This window comes from Sarcophilus harrisii, chromosome 6 (assembly GCF_902635505.1).
Source record: "Sarcophilus harrisii chromosome 6, mSarHar1.11, whole genome shotgun sequence".
Taxonomy (NCBI): Eukaryota; Metazoa; Chordata; class Mammalia; order Dasyuromorphia; family Dasyuridae; genus Sarcophilus; species Sarcophilus harrisii.
The window spans coordinates 169,159,890-169,180,427 of NC_045431.1; the positions used below are offsets into that span (position 1 = coordinate 169,159,890).

The 20,538-nt window shown below is 37.5% G+C and overlaps 1 long non-coding RNA gene across 1 annotated transcript; it reads right to left on the reverse strand.

Annotated features, from left to right (window-relative positions):
- Positions 1-11,330: 11,330 nt before the first annotated feature.
- On the reverse strand, positions 11,331-20,040 carry LOC116419949. Its single transcript, XR_004230272.1, has 2 exons — positions 19,827-20,040; positions 11,331-11,613 (listed from the first exon to the last, which is right to left on the reverse strand). It is a non-coding gene; the product is annotated as an uncharacterized LOC116419949 (long non-coding RNA).
- Positions 20,041-20,538: the final 498 nt, after the last annotated feature.

Sequence of the window (20,538 nt, forward strand, 5' to 3'; positions counted from 1 at the left end):
AAAGTATGAAAGAAGCTCCCCTAATGGAAATGGAAAGACATCTGGTCATTGCCTGGCTGAAAATTAGTCATGCCCTCTGAGGCCTTAACAAAGCTAATGTTGCCGGCCCTGGAAACAGTTTAGGAAGTCCAGAAAGGAAGCAATTGAAATGTGACCTCTGCACTTCTAGCAGAAGGCAGTGGGGGACAGGGGTGAAAGGATTTCTTTCTCCCCCTTTTGCATCAGTCATTTGCCTTGTATATAAGCTACTCACCCAGAAGGACACAGAACACTCAGCAAAGGAGTGTCCCTGTGGGGCAGGAAGAAATTTCAAGAAACGTGACTCTTGGCAGCTAAGAAAAGTCAACCATAGATTCAAAGGAGAATCAACAGTGAGAATTGGGCATTAACTTAAAAGAAAAAGGAGCAGTCCCAGAATGAACAACCAGGTGAGCAACCTGCTCAATCAAGATTCTGTACCCTTCAGCATGAAGATACTATGGGAAGGGAAGAGACTTCAGGATCCTGCAGAACCCATGCATATGTGCCTTATTACCAATGTACTTTAGTACGTTGTGCTCTTCCTCATTGATGCTGGCTGAATTTTAGAAGACTATGCCCTAAGTTAATAAGGAAAATGGTTTGTACCTACTGTTCTTGCTATGCTATCCCAGTATATACTTAGTAAATAAATAGCATTGACCTAGTTGTGTCTACTGATTAACAAAGGTAAGTTCTCCTGTGGGGAATTGCACTTGAGAGTTTAGGAAAGAACAAATAATATGTCTTGAAACACAAGGTATTAGCCACCACCTAGAAGATTCAGCCCATGAATGTGAGTGCTGAATTATAGAGGTAGCCCCAGAACTGTCAATCATTACCAATAAGAAACTAAGAGAGGTTAAGTCCAGTATTTAATACCCTGCTATCCAGAATGTTTGAATAAGACTTGAATGCCCATTTCTTTTTTTGGAGGAAACCTGGACAGGAAGTAAATTCTCAAGTTCCCTATGGAAACACGGAATGAATATATGAGCCCAAGAAAATTACTTAGAAAATTCAATATTTCAACCCTATCCATGTGAGTCCAGAACCTTTATCTGGAGCTACCAGTAAAGCAAACAAAATCCCTTTTCCTACTGAACTGTTTAGGTAGATATCCCCTGATTTGTACATCATTTACCCTGACTCTATGTCAACATCAAGATATTAAGTGAACTACTAATGTAATGGATTTTTTAACCCCTGGGTACCTGGAGTACTCACTAACTTATAGCTGCAGTGACAGGGATTTTTATCATATTTCATTCAGGATGATTTATGGCAATCTACCCCATGAAGGATATAGAATCTTCTATATTATAGATGACTTACTGATGAGGAAACCAATGATCTAAGAGTAGGGGAAAATGCCTATGGCCATAAAGTTGAAAAAGAACAAAGTCAGGATTCAAATGTAGGTCTTCTGATTCCAGTTCTCGAACTCCTAACAATTAGAGCTTCCCCTCAAAAAAAAAAAAAAAAAAGATAAATGAGAGTGCACTTCCTCTCTTGTTTGAAGAACTGAGTGATCATGTAATCTTTGGAACATAAAAGATTTTAGAGATTCTTTTGTTTGTTTTGGTAGTATTTACCAAATAAATACTTCATGGTAGAGGGGGTGAGGAAAGCAAAACAGCTATTTACAATTGAGTGGATTGCTTCCAGAGTTGATACCGATCATTTCTTGGAGAGTTTCAATCATTAGCTAGACAATCACTCATTGGGTATGTTTATTATGGGGATAATCCATAAATAGACAATTAGAAGTATCCTGGAGTCAACTGATAGCTGCTTATTAAATTTTCTGTGGGAGCATTTACACTTTGGAAATTTGCAAATTTCAAGGCTTTATTTATTGCTTTGTTGATTTTTAGACTTAAGTGATAAAGTTTGTCTTGTATACATTTTTTCAAAGAATCAGTTTCTGAATATTTACCTGTACAATTCTGCAAGGAAATCTCTCTTCCAATGACTTGCAATCTCTCCAAAGACCTGTACGGGTACATCTAGTCCAACAGATTTCAAGGTCTAAAATACATTTTAATCTTTCCTCACTAAAATAGGTAAAGGCTTGAGGTTGTTGGAAAGTCTGTAAAACATCCTCTTGAAAAAATATCCCTTCTCTGAATCCCCTTATCACTTCCTGACTGAAATAATCAGTTGATGCTTATCATCTGCAGCCTTCTGGCAGATAGATATGAGCAGCTTTATGGCAGATAGACATGAGAGACAGACAGACAAGAGACAGAGACAAGAAAGACAGAATGATAGAGTATTTGTAATTAAGCTATTATTAAATGACCTAAGTTCTAACAAGATCGGGGGGAAAACTCACTTACCAATGTTAAGGAAGCTGAGGATGGAGTCCAAGTTTTCGATGCTTAGTTGACCTTTCTTGTGAATGTGTTCTATTCCCCCAACTAGCTTACAACCTGGAGAGAAGATCTATTCAACTAATCATCTGTCATTCAGAGTATTGAATGCAATACTTTGTATATAGAAAACATTTTGCGAATATTTGTTCATTTTATCTTTGTACATCATTCAAATTGGAAACTATGTTATTTCCCCCCCCTCAGGCAATTGGGGTTAAGTGACTTGTCCAGGGTCACACAGCTTGAAAGTGTTCAGTGTCAGAGCAGATTTGAACTCAGATCCTCCTGATTTCAGGGCTGGTGCTCTCTCCACTGCACCACCTAGCTGCCCCTGTGTTATTTCTTACAAAAAAGTAACTCTATATCCTCTACAATATTGTCAAACACACAGTTCTGTTTTTTCTATAAAGGTATCACACTCAGAACTCAGAAATACTTGTGTGGGAGAAGGGATCCATGTCTGAGGAGGAAAAGCAATTCATGGGATGCAGAAAGATTTTATATTTTAATGACTTGGTATATTCCAGATCATAACTATTGGTTTTCATTGGACCTAAAGGCCTAGATGCTACCATATGCAAGAGCGTCAATGGAAGGCATGTGGTGGGAGGGAGACTACTCACAGGTAACTGGAGCACCATCTGGTGGCCAGTCAAAATACTATCATCCCCTTCACCTGGTTAAATGATTGACAAATCATGAGACAATATGTTTTCTGGAGTGTAATCCTGGTCAAGAACCCTACCTGGACTTCCGTTTACTCATTTATAAAATCAAGGATTGTCACACAATTGTCTCTCTTCCTACTTTAATCCCTCCCAGACTTGAATCTATGATTCTATGATTTCATGAGCTATTTCACTATTGTCTTTATGATCTCATGACCTAGGTTCAAATACTGTCTCATATACTTACTAACTCCATGACAATGGGCAAGTAGCTCAGTCTAAGACTCCCAAGTTTCTTCATTTGTAAAATGGGGCTGATGGCAAGTATACTTCTAGCATCTACCTCATGGTATTGTTTTGAAGTTCAAGTAAGATAATATATATAAAGGACATGTTCAATGTAAATATGTACAAGAGAATTGAGAAGCACCATTTTGTAACTTGTTCAGTCCTGTCCAACGCTTTTTGACCCCATGGACCATATCAAACCAAACCTTTCTATCCTCCCCTTCTCTCAGTCTGTCCAACCTCATGTTTGTTGTTTCTATGACACTGTGCATCTCACCCTTTGCTATCTCTCTTCCTTTTACCTTCAATCTTTTCCAACATCAGAGTCTTTTTCCAATAAGTCCCATTTTCTCTTTATGTGGTCAAAGTATTTAAGCTTCAGCTTCAGTGAATAATAGTAAATAACCAGAAATATTTGTGTGTCAGTTTGTCATATCCAACTTATTACCCCCATTTAGGGTTTTGTTGGTAAAGATACTGGACTGATTTGACATTTCCTTTTCCTTCTCCAGCTCATTTTACAGATGAGGAAACTGAGGTAAGCAGGACTAAGTGACATGTCCAGGATCACACAGCTGAAATAAGATTATCTGAAGCCAGAATTGAACCCAGATTCCCCCGACCCCAGAGCTGTCACTCTATTGTACTACCTAACACCTAAAAAAAAAAACCCACAAGTGTTAATATGTTGTTTTTGTCATAAATCCTAATGTAAAGGCCTAAGAACATAAAGTGTAGCCAAAAGGTGGTAAGTAGACCAGCCTGACCATAACAGAGAGTGATATAATGTAGCTCCTTAGAAGGATGTACCAATAACCTTAAGGCTACATGGCCTTGGGAGTTTTGTAGTTCCACAAACCATTCTGGCTGTCAAATAGCACTCTGGTTGATAATAAAGTTTCTGAGACAACCTAAGCCATAGGACATAATGGGGTGCAACTCAACCATAAAATTCTTAAAACCATTCCTCAATTCTACCTCTAAGCTATGAAATTAGCATATTAGTGATTTGAAGCACTACATCTTTTTTCTGTGAATTTAGCTTTTTGCTCCTGGTTCTTTGCTAAATTCTTTTGGAATTTAACCTGCTTCAAATGACTTTACAATTACCTTTACCCCTTACTTAGAGATGGGGCTGAGCATGCAAATGCTTTTGAGACACCAGTTTGGAACCCCAACATTTTTGTGGTCTCCAACTGGAGATAAGAATGGAAAGCCTTGAATGCTAACCTAGAGAAGCCAAGAAGGCCTCTGAATCCCTGGCTAAGAAAGGTAGACTTTAGATCCAACAGAACCATTAAAAGTTTTTAAAAAGCAGAATAACATGAAAAAATATTCTAGGAAAGTCAGCCTGATACCAAGGACAGGGAGAGAGTAGAAGGGAGATTCAAGCATGAATGACTAGGAACTTATGGTACCTCTTATAGAAATAGCTAAATCAAGAGGCCCAAGAATATGAAGGGCTCAGATTTGGGCTGGTTAAGTTTGAAGCAATAAGGAAAAACCCAGAGGGGAATGCTTAGCTGGAAACTGAGGACTATGGAAATATTAAAATGTAGAATTGAAAAGGACTTTGGAAATTTTTAGGTCATGGATCTTCTATTTCCAACTTCTTATTTTACACATAAGCAAACTGAGACCCACAGAGATGAAATTACTTGCCTAAGGTCATAAGGCATCAATGACAAAGATAGAATTTGAACACAGATCCTTTGATTTTAGAATTTTAAATTTTTTGACCAGCAGGACGAATACAGAGAGGATTGGCGAGACTTACATGAACTGATGCTGAGCGAAATGAACAGAACCAGGAAATCATTATATACCTCAACAACGATACTGTATGAGGATGTATTCTGATGGAAGTGGATTTCTTCAACAAAGACAAGATCTAACTTAGTTTCAATTGATCAAGGATGGACAGAAGCAGCTACACCCAAAGAAAGAACACTAGGAAATGAAAGTAAACTGCTTGCATTTTTGTTCTTCTTCCCAGGTTATTTATACCTTCTAAATCCAATTCTCCCTGAGCAACAAGAAAACTGTTCGGTTCTGCACACATATATTGTATCCAAGATCTACTGTAACCTATCTAACATGTATAGGACTGCTTGCCATCTTGGGGAGAGGGTGGAGGGAGGGAGGGGAAAAATCGGAACAGAAGTGAGTGCAAGGGATAATGTTGTAAAAAATTACCCTGGCATGGGTTCTGTCAATAAAAAAATTATTTAATAATAATAATAAAAGAAGGAAAAAATAATTTTTAATTTTAGAAACCTTTGCACCACAGCATTTGTAGTCTAATCTATTATGGTATTGTAAGAAATAAAATATCTTACCAAGAACTTCACAGACTCACTGATGAATGAAGGAAAGATTTATTTTACCTTTTTACAAGAATGGGTGCCTAGAGTAGACACATCTTTGAAACTCCAAAGGCAGCACTTTATTTCCTGTCCTGAAGCACAAGTCCCTCCTCTCATTCCCCATTAATTGAATGTTACAGAAGTTACAAATATGAATTTCCATCCCTCATTACATAGCTAGTCCCTGCTCCCAAGGAGCTTCCATTCTAGAAGGGAGAAGCTAACAAAGAAGGGCTAAGGACAAAGAACAAAAATATTCTTTTCAAATCTCGGGTCCCACCCTTCATGACAAAAATTAGTCCTTGCCCCCAAGCAGCTTACATTTTTGGGGGGAAAGATAACCTTCACCCTTGATTATTCCTTGATGTCCTTGGGGTTTCCGTTTTTTAATTTAATTTTCATTTCTCCAATTTAATGTTCATAACTGTAGAAAACAAATGTCCATCTATTTCTCACAATCCAGATTTGGGGGGGGGGAGAGAAATGAAATAATAAAATCTTATATTCACATAGCACTTCAAAACTGCAAAATGCTTTATAGTCTCTTTATACTCTCCCACATTTGAATCCCATAAAAACTTTTTGAGGTAAACATTATAAATATCATTGCCATTGTACAAATAAGAAAACAAGAGGCTCAGAAGCAGTAGGCAAGCACTAACTCAAATCTGGTGTCTCACGATTACTAGTTATGTAGCCATGGGTATCCAGTAATGTTTCTATGCCTCAGTCTCTCAATGTAGAAAATGAAAGGATTAGATTAAGATCCTGCCAGCTTGTTGATTCCATTGCAAAGATGGAAAAACTGAGATCCAGAGCACTTAAGGAACTTATCCTTCATTGTACAAGGATAAGACAGCTGGCCTCCCAGCTGCTGCTTCCCCGTCTCTTTGTCCCTTTATCTGCACCCTGAAACCCATTGGGGCTTGCCAGCTTGGCAGCGAGCGCAGGGTGCCCTCTGAGGGGGCTGCTTGTCCCCTGCCCCGAGCTTCCGTGCTTGGGGGGGGGGGGGGGGCAGCGTTGCCCAGATCAGTCACAGACAGAGCTCTCCCCACCCCCACCGTCCAGCAGGCCTGGGAAACTCGTTGCTATGCAGCCTGAGCCAAACGCCCTCAGAGTCACCTGACTTCCTCCCTCCAACACTGAAGAGTCATCCAACTTAATTTCCCCTTTGTGCAATAAAGCACCGAGAGGAAGCCGTAATGGGCTGCATTATGTAATGTTCCGATTAAAAATAGCAGGCCTGCTGCAGAGCACTTCCTTCCTAGGGCCTGGTAACCCTTTCTCAGAGGACACACACTGGTTACCCCAGCAACCCCCAGAAATGATACTGGGGGAGAAATACAACAAAAAGACCTTTTCTGGTTCCTTTAAGTAAGGTCTGGTTTCCAGCTAGTGATCCCGTGAAGGCAGAATGGGCAGCCCTTTAGCGATTCTGCTCAGGTGCCCATGACCTTGCAAAGCCGGCCCAGCAGGCTTTCATGGGCCCGTTTCCTTTTTTCCCTTGTTCTTTTGAAAGACAGACAGAAAGAAAGGGGGAAAAAAGGCACTTCTACTGGTCGTTTTAACAATTATACAACAAAGTGAAATGCTTGATTGAAGATGCATTGTAGCAATCTTCCCTCAGGAAAAAAAAAAAAAAAAAAAAAACTTTTTTTTTCTTCCTCTTTTCCATCCCCAGACTCTTCAAAAATGTACACTTGGCTTCAGGAATTATCTTTCTGTTCTCCCAGCTTGTTATAACTCAGGACGTGGCTGTCCAGAAAATGCCTGATTGAAAGAGCAGGACCTTCCCAAAGGAAAGACTCTCAGCCAGATTTAAAAAGAGAATTCTCAGATGCTGACTGGACTGTGAGCAGGAATCAGGGAAGGAGCCTCTCTGTACCAAATAGCAAGGCTGTTTTTCTTTCTGCTGAGCTGGGCAAAATTGTGGGGGTCCTTAGGGTCACCATTGCTGGTTTGGCTCCTATAAACCATTTCCTCATAAATAATTGCACTGATGATCACAAAACACTCCTAGATGGGTGACATATCCTTAAAAGCTCAAATCAAATAGGAATGATATATATCCTCCAAGGGTCTCAGACACTTATGATTTCAAATATGCACTCTGTGAATAATTCTAATTAAAGAACATAACATGTGTACAATGGGAAGAGTCAAAACACCTGAGTTAGAAGCAATGTATTAACCGATAAACATTAAATGATTAGCATGTGCCAGGCACTGGGCTAAGTACTAAGGATTCAAAAAACTGTCAAATGACAATCTCTGCTCTCAAAGAGTTCACAGTCTAGTGGAAGAAACAACATGTAAAGCAAATAAGTACAAACAAGATATGGACAGGATAAATTGATGTGTTTGCTGCTCATCCCTTTCAGTCAAGTCAGACTCTGTGATCCCATTTTGGGGGGTTTTCTTGGGAAAGATACTGAAAAATCACATGGGAGGTCTTGAGGATCTAGATCATTAGAGAAATCTGGAGACTATATGGAGAGAGATGGGAAATAGTCCCAGGGAGAAGGAACCAGACCCAAAGGAAAATTGAGTGTAAAGACAGAAGGAGCAGTCAGACAGTACTCGGGCCATAATAACTTTTTCATTAGAGTGATTTTTTAATAGCCAAAAAGAATTCTTTAGAAATACTTTAGAACAAATTTTATTTGCCCTCTTTTCTCAACTCTGCCTCTCATGGTCCCTTAAAAGCACTAGAGTATGTGCATTAGAAACATTCAATCATCTGTACCCAATGACAGTGTCTATCTACACAGCCTAAAGGGATGTGAAAATTGGATTATTATCCATTGATATGACCAATAATGACAGCCAAACTCAGTGGCAAGACAAAAAGACAAGGCGACCCAGGATGCAGTGGATAACCTTGGCGTTTTTTATATCTGACCAAGCTTTAATCACTCCAGATTCAGCAACCTTTGTGATCATAGGAACAAATTGTTCACAACTACCCATTCTACCAAGTGAAGTCTTCAAATGCTTAAATGAGACACCTCCCTAAGTCACCTGTGAGTTTGTAGCCTATAGCTTACCCTCTACTCTATTTAGCCCATCTGCCAAGAAGGTTTACCAGGATGTGGTCACTATACATGCTACAGTTTCTTGGAGACATGGATGAAAAACCCTTTGCCAATAGTAGTGTCAGAGCCCAGATTTGATTCCAAGGGTAATCAATCTCTATAGACTTCATAGAAAGCTACTCTTTAGCGAAAGTTCCCCATCTAGGGTTCACCCCATCAGATTGGGGACTGAGTGTGCACAGACTAGCCCATTACATATTGTCTGGTAGCAGACCATACTTCAGTGGGACATGCTGGACAACTTTGTACCTAAGGCATCTGTCAACCACCTATGTGCCTGCCTTCTTCCTTTTCCCCCTTCCCAGAACACAGTCATCTTTCTCTAGTCACTGATGCTCTATATATGTTGTTTTCCCCTATTAGAAGGTAAATTTCTTGATCTTAGGGGGTTCTCTTTTTTTTGAATATCTGAGTGTTTAGCACAATGCCCAGGAAATTAAAAAGTGTCTAATAATAGCTTTTGTATTCATTCCATAGATTAAAGGTGTCATTAATTGTTAGACCTCTAGAATATACTATAACATCAAAGGTCAAATGGCAAAACTTGACCTGGGTTTTGAGAAATCAAGATGGCTTCAAAGAAATTGGCTCTTACGCTCCTTTTCTGCCAAGTTCTTTTACGAAGACTACTATAATAAGTTGTTTTTCATTCAGAGTCTCCTCTTCTAAGAGTGATGAAGCCAGCTTTGTCAGGAAGAGTTGGCATTTAAGTTTCAAGTGCAGAAAGACAGACAGACTCTTCCAAGGAATCTCACAGTAAGTCTTATATATGTATATCTTTTTTGACCTGTTAATACAAAATATTTATATTAATAATGTAAAAACATTCCAGTGTATAGATATATGTATATATATATATATATATATATATTCCCATACCAATAATCTATAATCTTTTTATAATGTATAAGGTAACAAGACTCTGGAGTCAAGGGACCAGGGTTCAAATCCTACCTCTGATACTTGGGACTCTGATCTGTAAAAATGAGTTGATTAGTGCCTAAGCTTCCTTCTGATTTTAGATCCATTAATCTGGGATTCAAAGCTATAGACTTTAGTAATCATTCCATCCAATCTCCTTATTGTACAGATGAGGAAACTGAGGCCCAAGAGGAGAGAGACACTTTATAAAACTGGTCAACTTGACATTGAGAGTATAAAGTACTCAGTTGCAACAGAGAAAGAAAAGGGACAGGGAAGCAGGTAGACTCTGGTGCTGCACCATTTGCCCTTCTCTGAGCATCCCTATGATTATGCATGAACCTGACTGCCCTATTCTCCAAAAGGAGAAACCCTTAACTATCATCTGGTCTGTGGGTCTTGTAGTAACCCAGTTCTGAATCTCCCTACTTGGGCCCATCAGTTCTGGAGAGTCAAGATACCAATTCATTGGTCTAAGGCCCACCCTATCCATGGGTTCTTCAGAGCCACTATTGTCTACAGAAATAGGATTCCCAGTACTCTCATTTGAAGGCATTTCAAAGCAAACATGTGGATCTTGTAATTCTAAATAAAGCAAAGACAGTGATTACGAATTGTTTCATGAGAAGGAATTCATTTAAAAGCTCCAGGCCAAAATGATGATGCACACAGTCTGAGTAAATATACAATGTGGTGACAGAATCTCTAGCATAAGATGCTAATTCATCAGTGTGGGAGGAAATACGGACTGCCAGGCACTAAGAAAAATATTGTTGTCTTGTTAAAAAAAAAAAAAAAACAAGGAGGATGTGGCTTCTCTCCTTCAAACAGTCTGATAGGTGACCATCATAATGGAAGTCAAGCAATATGCTGAAACAAGACGTTTTCTCTACACCTTGCTCTATTTCCTTAGCTAGATCTTTATAGTCTAGGGTTCTAGCCAAATGACCTCTATTGAGAAAGAGGTTACCCACATTGATGAAATTAAAGATTCCCAACTCTAGGGGAAAATAGCATGAATAGAGAATAGAAATAGAATCCTAATTCCAGAAATGGTTCAAGAAGTCATTTAGTCCAGACTGTTTATTTTATATATAAGGAAACTGAGCCCCAGAAAGCTTAGATTCAAGATCTATATAATCACCACTATGTGCCAGATGCTATGCTATTAAGCATTTTATAAATATCTCATTTGATTTGATGCTCTCCACAACTCTGAGAAACTATTTTATAGCTAAGGAAACAGATACTTGCCCAGGGTCACACAACTAGTAAGTATCTGAGGCTGGCTTTGAACTCAAGCTTTTGTTTTTGTTTTTAGCACCAGGCTCACAGCACTATCCACTGCACAATCTAGCTGTCTTTAGTGACTGGCCTAAGATCTCATAATAAATAAAGGAGCTAGAATATGGACCCTGGTCCTCTGATTCTCAATCAACATTTATTAATCACCTACTTAATAAACAATTATTAAGTGCTTACTCTGTGCCAAATGCTAGTGAAGCAAGAAAGGAAAAACATTCCATGAGCTCAGTCTAATGGAAAAAACAATAAACAAACAACCATATACAAAAGCAATCTAAAGACAGAGTAAAATAGAAATAATCAACATTTATTTTTCTCTTTCTGGGCCTAGAACTGAGTTAGATGCTTTTGTTGTTGTAGGGTCATTTGGTTGTGTCCAAGTCATCATGTTTTCTTGGCAAAAGTCCTGGAATGGATTGCCATTACCTTCTCCAGTATGTCCCCATTTTACAGATGAGGAACCAAGATAAACAGAGGTTAAGTGATTGGCCCAGAAGCACACAACTAGTCAGGGCTGGAACAAAGATTTTCCTGTAGTGCTCTATCCACCGTCCTGTTGTCCCCACAGTAGTTTCTGGGGATACAAAAACAACAATTTTGATATTCCTTGAATTCATGGAGTTCACATGCTATTGATTTTACTATGTTTTCTATTGTACCACACTACTAAATGGGTCATCTATGGCCATACAATTACATGTCAGAATTACATGTCATCTTTAGGTCCTGCCTGAAAGCAAGGCCAATTTTTTCTATCCCACACTGCCTCTCACATTCTTACTTTATTCTAGAAATGCAAGTCCAACGTTGCTAAAACTTCTTGATATTGAGTCCCTCTTCTCAGAGAATTTAATCAGATTTTGTTTTGTTTTAGCAGTCAGGAAATTCCTTAACAGAATATTCCCTTTCCTCCATTGTCCTTTTGTTGCTGCTGCTGTTGTTGCTGTTGCTTTGTTGTTTTAAGTAAAGCTAGCTCTGCTAGGAAACTCTTGGGGGAAAATCCCTTCTATCAAAGTAGGGCTGTACCTACTCTAAAATTTACAATGTTGGGGAGCTCCCTGGGCCACAGAGAATTGAAGGGAAATATTTATAGTCTCACAGCCAAGAGGTCTCAAAGAGGGAAGACTTGAACAAAGGTGCTCCTGGCTCTGATGTCAGATCTAATTATGATGCCACGCTGCCTGTCCTATGCTTAAAAAAGAAATAGAGGTAACTGATGTCAGGGTCTTTCCCCAAATTTTTCATAAAGGATTCTCTAACATCTTCAGGCTTTCCCCTATTTTTTTTTCATATTTCCCAGATGTCGATAAATAAAAGTTAGCTATGTTTATCATTTGCCTGTATTAAGGACCACCTATAACAATAACTGACATTTGTATAAGGCACAGATCTTTTCCAATAATGGTAATAACTAGCACTTATGTAGTATTGTAAGGTTTGCAGAACCATTTACATAGTTTTGTTTGATCCTCATAATAAGGGAGATGCTATTATCAACCCCATTTTGCAACTGAGGAAAACTGAAATGCAGTTATGTGGTTTGTCCAGGACCACACAGTTAGTATGTGTCTGAGGGAGAATTTACACTCAAGCCTTCCTTTTTCCAAGCCCAATACTCTACTCAGTGTGATACTTAACCACTCTTTCTTGAAGCCCTATCATCCATGATCTCATCTGAGCTTTCCAAAACCTCCATGAGTTAGATTTTACAGCCATTATTATGCCAATTTTACAAAGGAGGAAATTGAAACTCAGAACATTTAACTTCTAACCTACTGCCAATGGGACTGGAACCAACCTCTAACCTGTGGGTGACTAGAGCCAAACAAATAAAAGAGGCTAGAGTAAGAACACAAACAGAAGTTTAATTTCAGAGTGAGGTAATATTTGCAAATTGAAGATCTCCCCCCCACACCCACCCAAGAAGAAGGACTTAATATGCTAGGCCAAAGGCAGGTTTTATCCATTACATGTAAGCCAGATTATGAATCTTTTCAGGTCTTGATACTGTTCCCATGGCCCCGATGGAAAGAGTATTGTCTTAAGTCCTAGAGATTGTGCTCACCCTGTGAGGCACAGAATCCAAGTTCTGTGATGGGAACAGGTGCAGTACCTAGCAGTGACAAGGTACAGTATACGTGATGGATGGCCCTGGGAAAGAGGGAGAGGCAAATAAACCCCCCCAGTGAACATCTGATGGAATACTTTTTATGCCAATCTCAGGACATAGCCCATTTGCTAGGTTTTAGATCTGCAAGACAGGGTATCTCCGAAATATTTTGACATTATATACTAACATTATCTATATTTTAAGTTTATTTTGCTAAACGATTCTCAGTGATATTTCATTTAGGTTTGGGCTACACTCAGTAATGTTGCGATTGCATAAGGTCAGTGGATAGCAAGTTTGACACCTCTGTCCCAGAGGCAAGATTCAAACCTAGTCTCCCTTCCTCCAGATTCAGCACTCTATTCCACCCATGCAGTCTTCATGTTCCTTCATATTAGTAAGAGGATCAGTAGTCATTTCAAATTTCTATTTGTAAAACATGCTTTTGGACAATAATTGATTATGATTTTTCCCCATTTAATTAATGAAGTATCTCAGGTAGCACATAAAGGTTTCTCTAAAATCATACAATCAGTAGGTTTACTAAGTAGTTGCTCCTTGCAATAATCTTTCAAAAATAAAACAAAAAAAAAAGGAAAAGGAAATATGTATCAAATGTAGAATAAGTAAGGTTGAAACCACAATTAAGAAGACAGAAACATCATACAAGGTTAAAAAATAATCATGAAATAACATGGGAGAACTTAGGTGCTTAGAGTTCCCACTCATAGTCCCCAACCCCAACCCAGTCCAGGTGCTGGATACAGCAAGTAGAAGAAATTTTGCAGACTTGAAAGTCAAGGTCCAACTCTCTGATCCTCCCCAATGGCATTCCCCCATCATGAACTCCCCTGCTCCCAGAAAGGATAAAAACACATTAAGCTAGGTCAAATGAGAGAAAAAATGAATTCCTAAGGAGGAGGAAAGGACAGGATAGAAAACATGGAACTATTCATAGCCATAAAATAGAGAAAGAAAAAAAAAGTCTTTCTGTATACATTCTTTTCAAGTTGAACTTGAATTCTCAACCCTAACTCATTGCCATTTGATCTTTCTTGACTCTTCTGGACTGCTTTTACCTCCATCACTCAACAGCCTCCACATTTTTGAAGTCTTTTACCCCTTGTACTATCACTGATTGTACATTGCCAAACCCCAATTTTGGAATGATCCAACCATCAACATTCTTCACAACTCTTTATACAGCTGGTCATGAAATCATGAAGTTGTCAACATGGTCCACTATAAATTTATGCTAATCAGTTCAAATGGGACCTTACTCATACCAAAGCAATTCTATCACTATTCCCTATGTGATTCCCATTGTAGTCACTATGTAATCTGTTTCAAACTTTTTCTACCCTCCTCAAGCTCCCATATCACTTCCTTTCCCCATCCACTCTGCCTTGAGCCTTGCCTTATGCGTCATCAAAAAATAATTAAGACTATTAATGTTCTATTTCTTCCCTCCTCCTCATCTGATATCATACTAACATTGTTCCCTTTTCTTTCTTCATTCCTCTAATTAGGAGATGGATATAGAACTTGCCAAAAACAATCTCTCTATTTCAAACCCTGACCTCATTCCATCTCATCTTCTCCAAAAGATTGATCTTACCATAAAAAATCTCTAATCTTCAGTTTCTCACTATCATTAAATAATTCCCTTCTTCCTACAAACACATGCAGGTTTCCATCCAAAAAGAGGAAAAAACACAAAAATCTCCCACAAAACACAAAAAACTCACTAGGTTCTAATATGTCTACCAGTTCTCATCCCTATATTTCTCCTCTTCTCTACTAAACTCGTTTAAAACATCTATTCTGGATGCCTCTACTTCCACTCTTCTCTTTTCTAAAAAGTCTCTAAAATCTGGCTTCGAATCTTATCACTCAGTTGAAACTGACCTCCCCTAAATTAACAGCGATTTAAGTTGCTAAATCTACTATCCTTTTCTCCACTTTTATTCTCCTTGACTTTACAGAATTTGCCACCACTAAACCATATTCTCTTCCTAAATACTTGACTTTCTTAAATATTTTGTGACTCTTTCTCTTCCTTCCTTCCTCTCTTCCTGTCTGACCATACCATTTCAGACTCTTTTACTAGATCTTCATCCATGTTGTCCCCTGCCATACTAACATTGGGTGTCTCTCAAAGCTTTCTCCTGAATCTTTTTCTCTTTTCTCTTTATATACTATTACTTGGTCATCTCATCAATTACCCTGAATTAAATGATCAAAATTTTTACAGATGATTTCAAGTTCCATATATCAAACCCCAGTCTCCTGATCTCCAATCCCATGTCACCAACTGCTTATTTGGACATCTTGAAATTATATATATATATATATATATATATATATATATATATATATAACATAACTCATTATCTTTCCCAAAACCCTCTCCTCTTCTGAATTCCCTGTTAATGATGAAGATATCACCATCCTCCCATTTATCCAAGTTCAGAATCTTCCTTATATTAAATAACCAATTGGTTATCAAATCTTTCTTTACAATATCGCTCATATAATCTACTTCTCTTTACCCAAACAGTCCTTATCACCTTTCACTTGGACTATTGAAATTGTCATCTAAATTTGGCCAAGGTGATTTCCTAAAGTGTATTAAATCTATCCATGTTGCCCTTCAGCTCAGTAAATTTCTCTGGTTCTCTCTTACTTCCAGAATCCTATAGAAAATCCTTTGTGTAGTATGCAAAGTTCTTCACAATTTAGCTCCATCAAGTGGCTATCTTCAACAATGAGAGGATTCAAATCAGTTCCAATTGATCAATAATGAACAAAATCAGCTACACCCAGCCAAAAAACACTGAGAAATTAAGCGTGGACCACAACATAGCATTTTCACTCTTTCTGTTATTGTTTGTTTACATTTTTGTTTTTCTTCCCACATTATTTTTTACCTTTTTTTCTAAATCAGATTTTTCTTGTGAAGCAAGATAAACTATATACATATATTGTATTTAACATATACTTTAACATATTTAATATGTATAGGACTACCTGCTATCTAAGGGACGGAGTGGGGGGAAGGAGGAGAAAAGTTGGAATGGAAGTTTTTGCAAGGGTCATTGTGGAAAAATTAACCATGCATATGTTTTGTCTATAAAAAACTATAATAAATTGAAAAAAAATTTTGTCTATCCTACTTTTCCAAATTTCTTATATGTTATTACATTTCACACACTCTACATCTATGGATTATGTGCTGTTCCATCCACATGACATTTTATGTCCTATTCCTGTGCCTTTGCTCATGACTTAGATGCCCTCCCTCACAAATTACAACTCTTAGAATCCCCAGCTTTCTTAAGATTTTATTGGTTTAAAAAAAGATTTTATTGGCTAGCAATAGCTGCCATTGATAGGACATTTAAGGTTGCAAAATATTTTACAAATATTGTCTCATCTTATTGTCACAACCCTGAGAAGTGCTATTATTCTCATTGTACAGATAAAGAAACTGAGGCAGAGGTTAAATGACTTGCATCAGGCACAGCTAGTAAAGTGTCTGAGGGATCTTTTGAGGTCTTTCTCCTGCTAGGCCTAGGACTCTTGTCTACTGTACCAGCTAGGAGGCCTTTCCTAGTCCCTCAGCTGTTACTTCAATTCTTCCTAAGATTATTTTCCTATATTACATATACATGCATAATTGTATATTATTATAATTTTCATTATAATTTGCAATAATAAAGTGATAAGGGGATACTATATGAAATAATAACCATAATAATAAGTTAATTGCTATTTTTAATTCCCATTTTACAGATGAGAAAACAAGACTCAGAAAGGTTATACGATTTATCTAGGATTACAGAACTGGTAAATGTCTAACTTCAATCCTTTGGGACATGCCTGATAGTAAATTTTTTTGATCAAAATGAAGACATGAAAGGATTAGGGATTTAATCTTCTAGATCAATTACCTACATGGTCTAAGGTTACCAAGTCATTTCTCTATTTCCCATTTATATTGTCCATGAAGACCAGTCTAAAGGCCCCCTGTGTGCCTGAATCTATGAGGGTATTTGTGTATGGGAGGTAGGAGGGAGAAGAAAGAGACTAGATGTTTGTATCTGGGATAGACGTTAAAAGGGCTGGGTGCAACATTTCAAGGACATACTAGAATAATCAAAGATGTTCCCCCACCCCCTGCCTGCCTGGAGGCTCTCATTTTTCAACACTTCTTGGAATTTCCTTAGCTCTTTTCAAGGTTCACCTGAGGTATCACTTTCCTAGATACAAACTCTCCTGATGCCTCCAGTTATTAGGGACCCCCAAACAACTTTGGATTAATTTTGCATATATTTTGTATCTGCCTGTCTGTGTATATGTTGTTTCTCTGTAGAAAAATATCTTCCTAAAGGACAGTGTCATTTTTGTCTTGTCTGCCAAGAGGATAATGCATGAAGGTATATGCTTAATGAACAGTTTGTTGAGTTGATACTAATTGAATAAAAGGGGGAGAGGGAAAGTCTGGATCTTTATATTAGCCTTACACTATATTTTCCAAGTTCCCAAGTGCCCCAAAGAATTATTAATTGTAAGAAGAAAAAAGAGGTTTTAGAAGGATTGCATTGTGGTCTTGTTTTTCCTTAACTCTGCAAAACCTCTTTGCAGTATTCTTAAGCCTCCCCTAAACCTAATATTAACCAATGTTTTAGACCAAATGAAGTTCTGCCAGTGAATGGAAGAAAAGACAAGTTCTAATCTTTGGCTGGTTTGTCCTGTCCCTCAACTTCCACCCAGAATCAACAGCACCTTCTTACAAAGGCTCCCCACCCTCTGGCCAGGCTCCAGGCAGACACTGGGATATGGGGCCTGCTGATCACATAGCACTTTGTCTTAGCCCGGATGTGGTCTGCTTTGGGAGCAAGAAACATGCAAATGAGTTTCTCATGGACCTGACACCCTGCCCCAGATCCCATTTGTTCCTGCCGCAGACTCTGAGCTACCCTGAAAATGGAATAGGCAACAGCATAAAGAAAGAAGGAAAAGGAAACATTCAGAATTAACCGGATTAACACTACTTGCTGTTTTCAGGAAATACACCATGAAGAATAGAGCCCCACATCACTCCCCTTTCGTTTCCCAACTCCAAAAAAAGAAAAGAAAAAAACCCTTTTAAAATGGAATTAGAATTTGCATCATATTGAATGAGGAGGGGGGAATTCAAAATCTGGTCAGTTTCATCACCATTTTCCAACAGAGTACACTTGGGAAAAGTGACCTCCCAATACCAGAGGTAAAGCTAGTATTCTCTCTTTTTAAAAGTAAACTAAATGTTTATTAAAAACTTAGCAGTGAGTACCAACACAACCCAGCAAACTTGCTTAGCAACTACTCACAGAAAAAGGAATTCCTGCCAATGCTCAGTGTTATAAAATTCTTTCATTTACTTCCTATAAGTCCCCATCTTTCTGTTTACCCTTATATCTTCATGTTTCCTCTTAAATCATCCTAGTGTGCATTCAATTCCTGTGCTTCTATCGCTTAAACTTTACTTTTTCAGAGAGGTCTTTCCTTTATTTCTTTACAAAGCTTCAGTTTTTTTTTTAATTCAGTATTTTCCTACAAGCTGTATTTTCCTACAAGCAAGTAGGATTAAAGTGATGTCTTTTTATTTAATGTCTAGGATAAGATACATATATCTTAGCATTCCTAAAAACACACTAATGTAAATTCTTAAGATTCAAGAAAATGAAAGAATTGAGCATCTGAAAGGGAATTGTGGGCCTATTTTTAAAAAGGAGGCAGAATGAAAGCAATATTTTATTACTGATAATAAAAACATGGAGAAATTACTGCAACAGATGTGCTATGAGTTATTCATTCTCATGAAATGACCAGAAAGAAGATAGACCAAAATAACCTCAGTGCTTCATTTACACAAAGCAGATATGAAGAAAAATCAAAACACTGTATCCTCCCCGAAATATGCCAATAATGTGGTATAAAGCATGTAGAGAAAATTACACAAGATCTAGGGACAATCAACCTCTCATTACTTACCCTTTAATCAGGTATTTGAATTATTGCCAAATTCATCTTCATCATTCCCAATTCTGATATAATTTAGATATTGAAATTTTCTCATTAATAAAAGAGCACCTTTTTTCTCATTAATTATTCAGTTAGCTTAGAGCCCTTCACATTCCACTTTATTAGCTATTACTTCCTCAACTGGAGAAACTTCCCCATAAAGAGTAATCAATCTTTAATTTTTCTCTTCCTCCTTTCTTCCACCCTTCCTTCCCTTTTTTTTCTTTCTCTCTCTCTCCTCTCTCTCTTTTTTTTTTCTCTCTCTCCCCATTTCTCCCTCTCTTTCTGTTGTGCATATATGCATGTGTATGTATGTATATGGGCACATATATATTTGTGTGTATATGTACATATACATATATATACATATGTGTATATCTTGGAATTAGCTTAATATTAATAATGTGATTAATAACAATAACTAATTGTAATATTATGCTGTGACAAAAACCATAGTTATTGTTATAATTTCAGTAGACTTTTTACTTCTGGAAATACAGTTCTATCGTTAAGTTCAGTAAAGGGACCAAGAAACATATATTCTCAAGAATATATCATCTCAGAAATATAAAACTTAAAACAGTTCTCTCAAGAAAGTACTGTCCCACCTCCTTCTCTGCTTTCTCCAGCTTCTCTCGAGTCATAACAAGAAAACATTATCTTCAGTTTCTCTAAACAATGTCTCCAAATTTACACATTATAAAATTATTTTTGTAATTTTTTTTCATAAAACATTTAATACTTCTTCAAGAAAGAAGGTGTTCTTCACTTGCGATCTGTCTTCTCCATAGTTTCTATCAAGTGAGCTCCCTTGATTCTCTCTTTTCGGTTTATAAACACTATCAGTCTCAACTGCCAAATCCTAAACATTCCATTTGGTTCTTAAAGTCACAGTAGTTACTATACAATTATTCTATACTATACTATATACTATATTTATATATATACTATATATACTGTACAACAGTAGTTACTATAGTTAACATAGGAAAGACTTGAATAAGGGATTAGATACATAGAAGTATATTTACAAGTATTTCTTATTTGTATTATAAATATTTACAAATATTACAAATATATTTCTTTCTTTAAAGATATTATTAATGATCTAGAATTAATATTTTGTGGTTTTAGAAAATTCTGCATGGAGTTACTTCAAATGAGCATCAACATATTAGACTCTCTGAAAGTTGCTTAGGGGAATAGGAGTTTTAGTAACTTTCCCATGATCTCACAACCAATAAGTGTCAGAGGTATCTTCCCCAAGAATGTAAAGATTTCCCCTGGTGGAATGGGCAGATGAGAGCAATTTTTCCAACA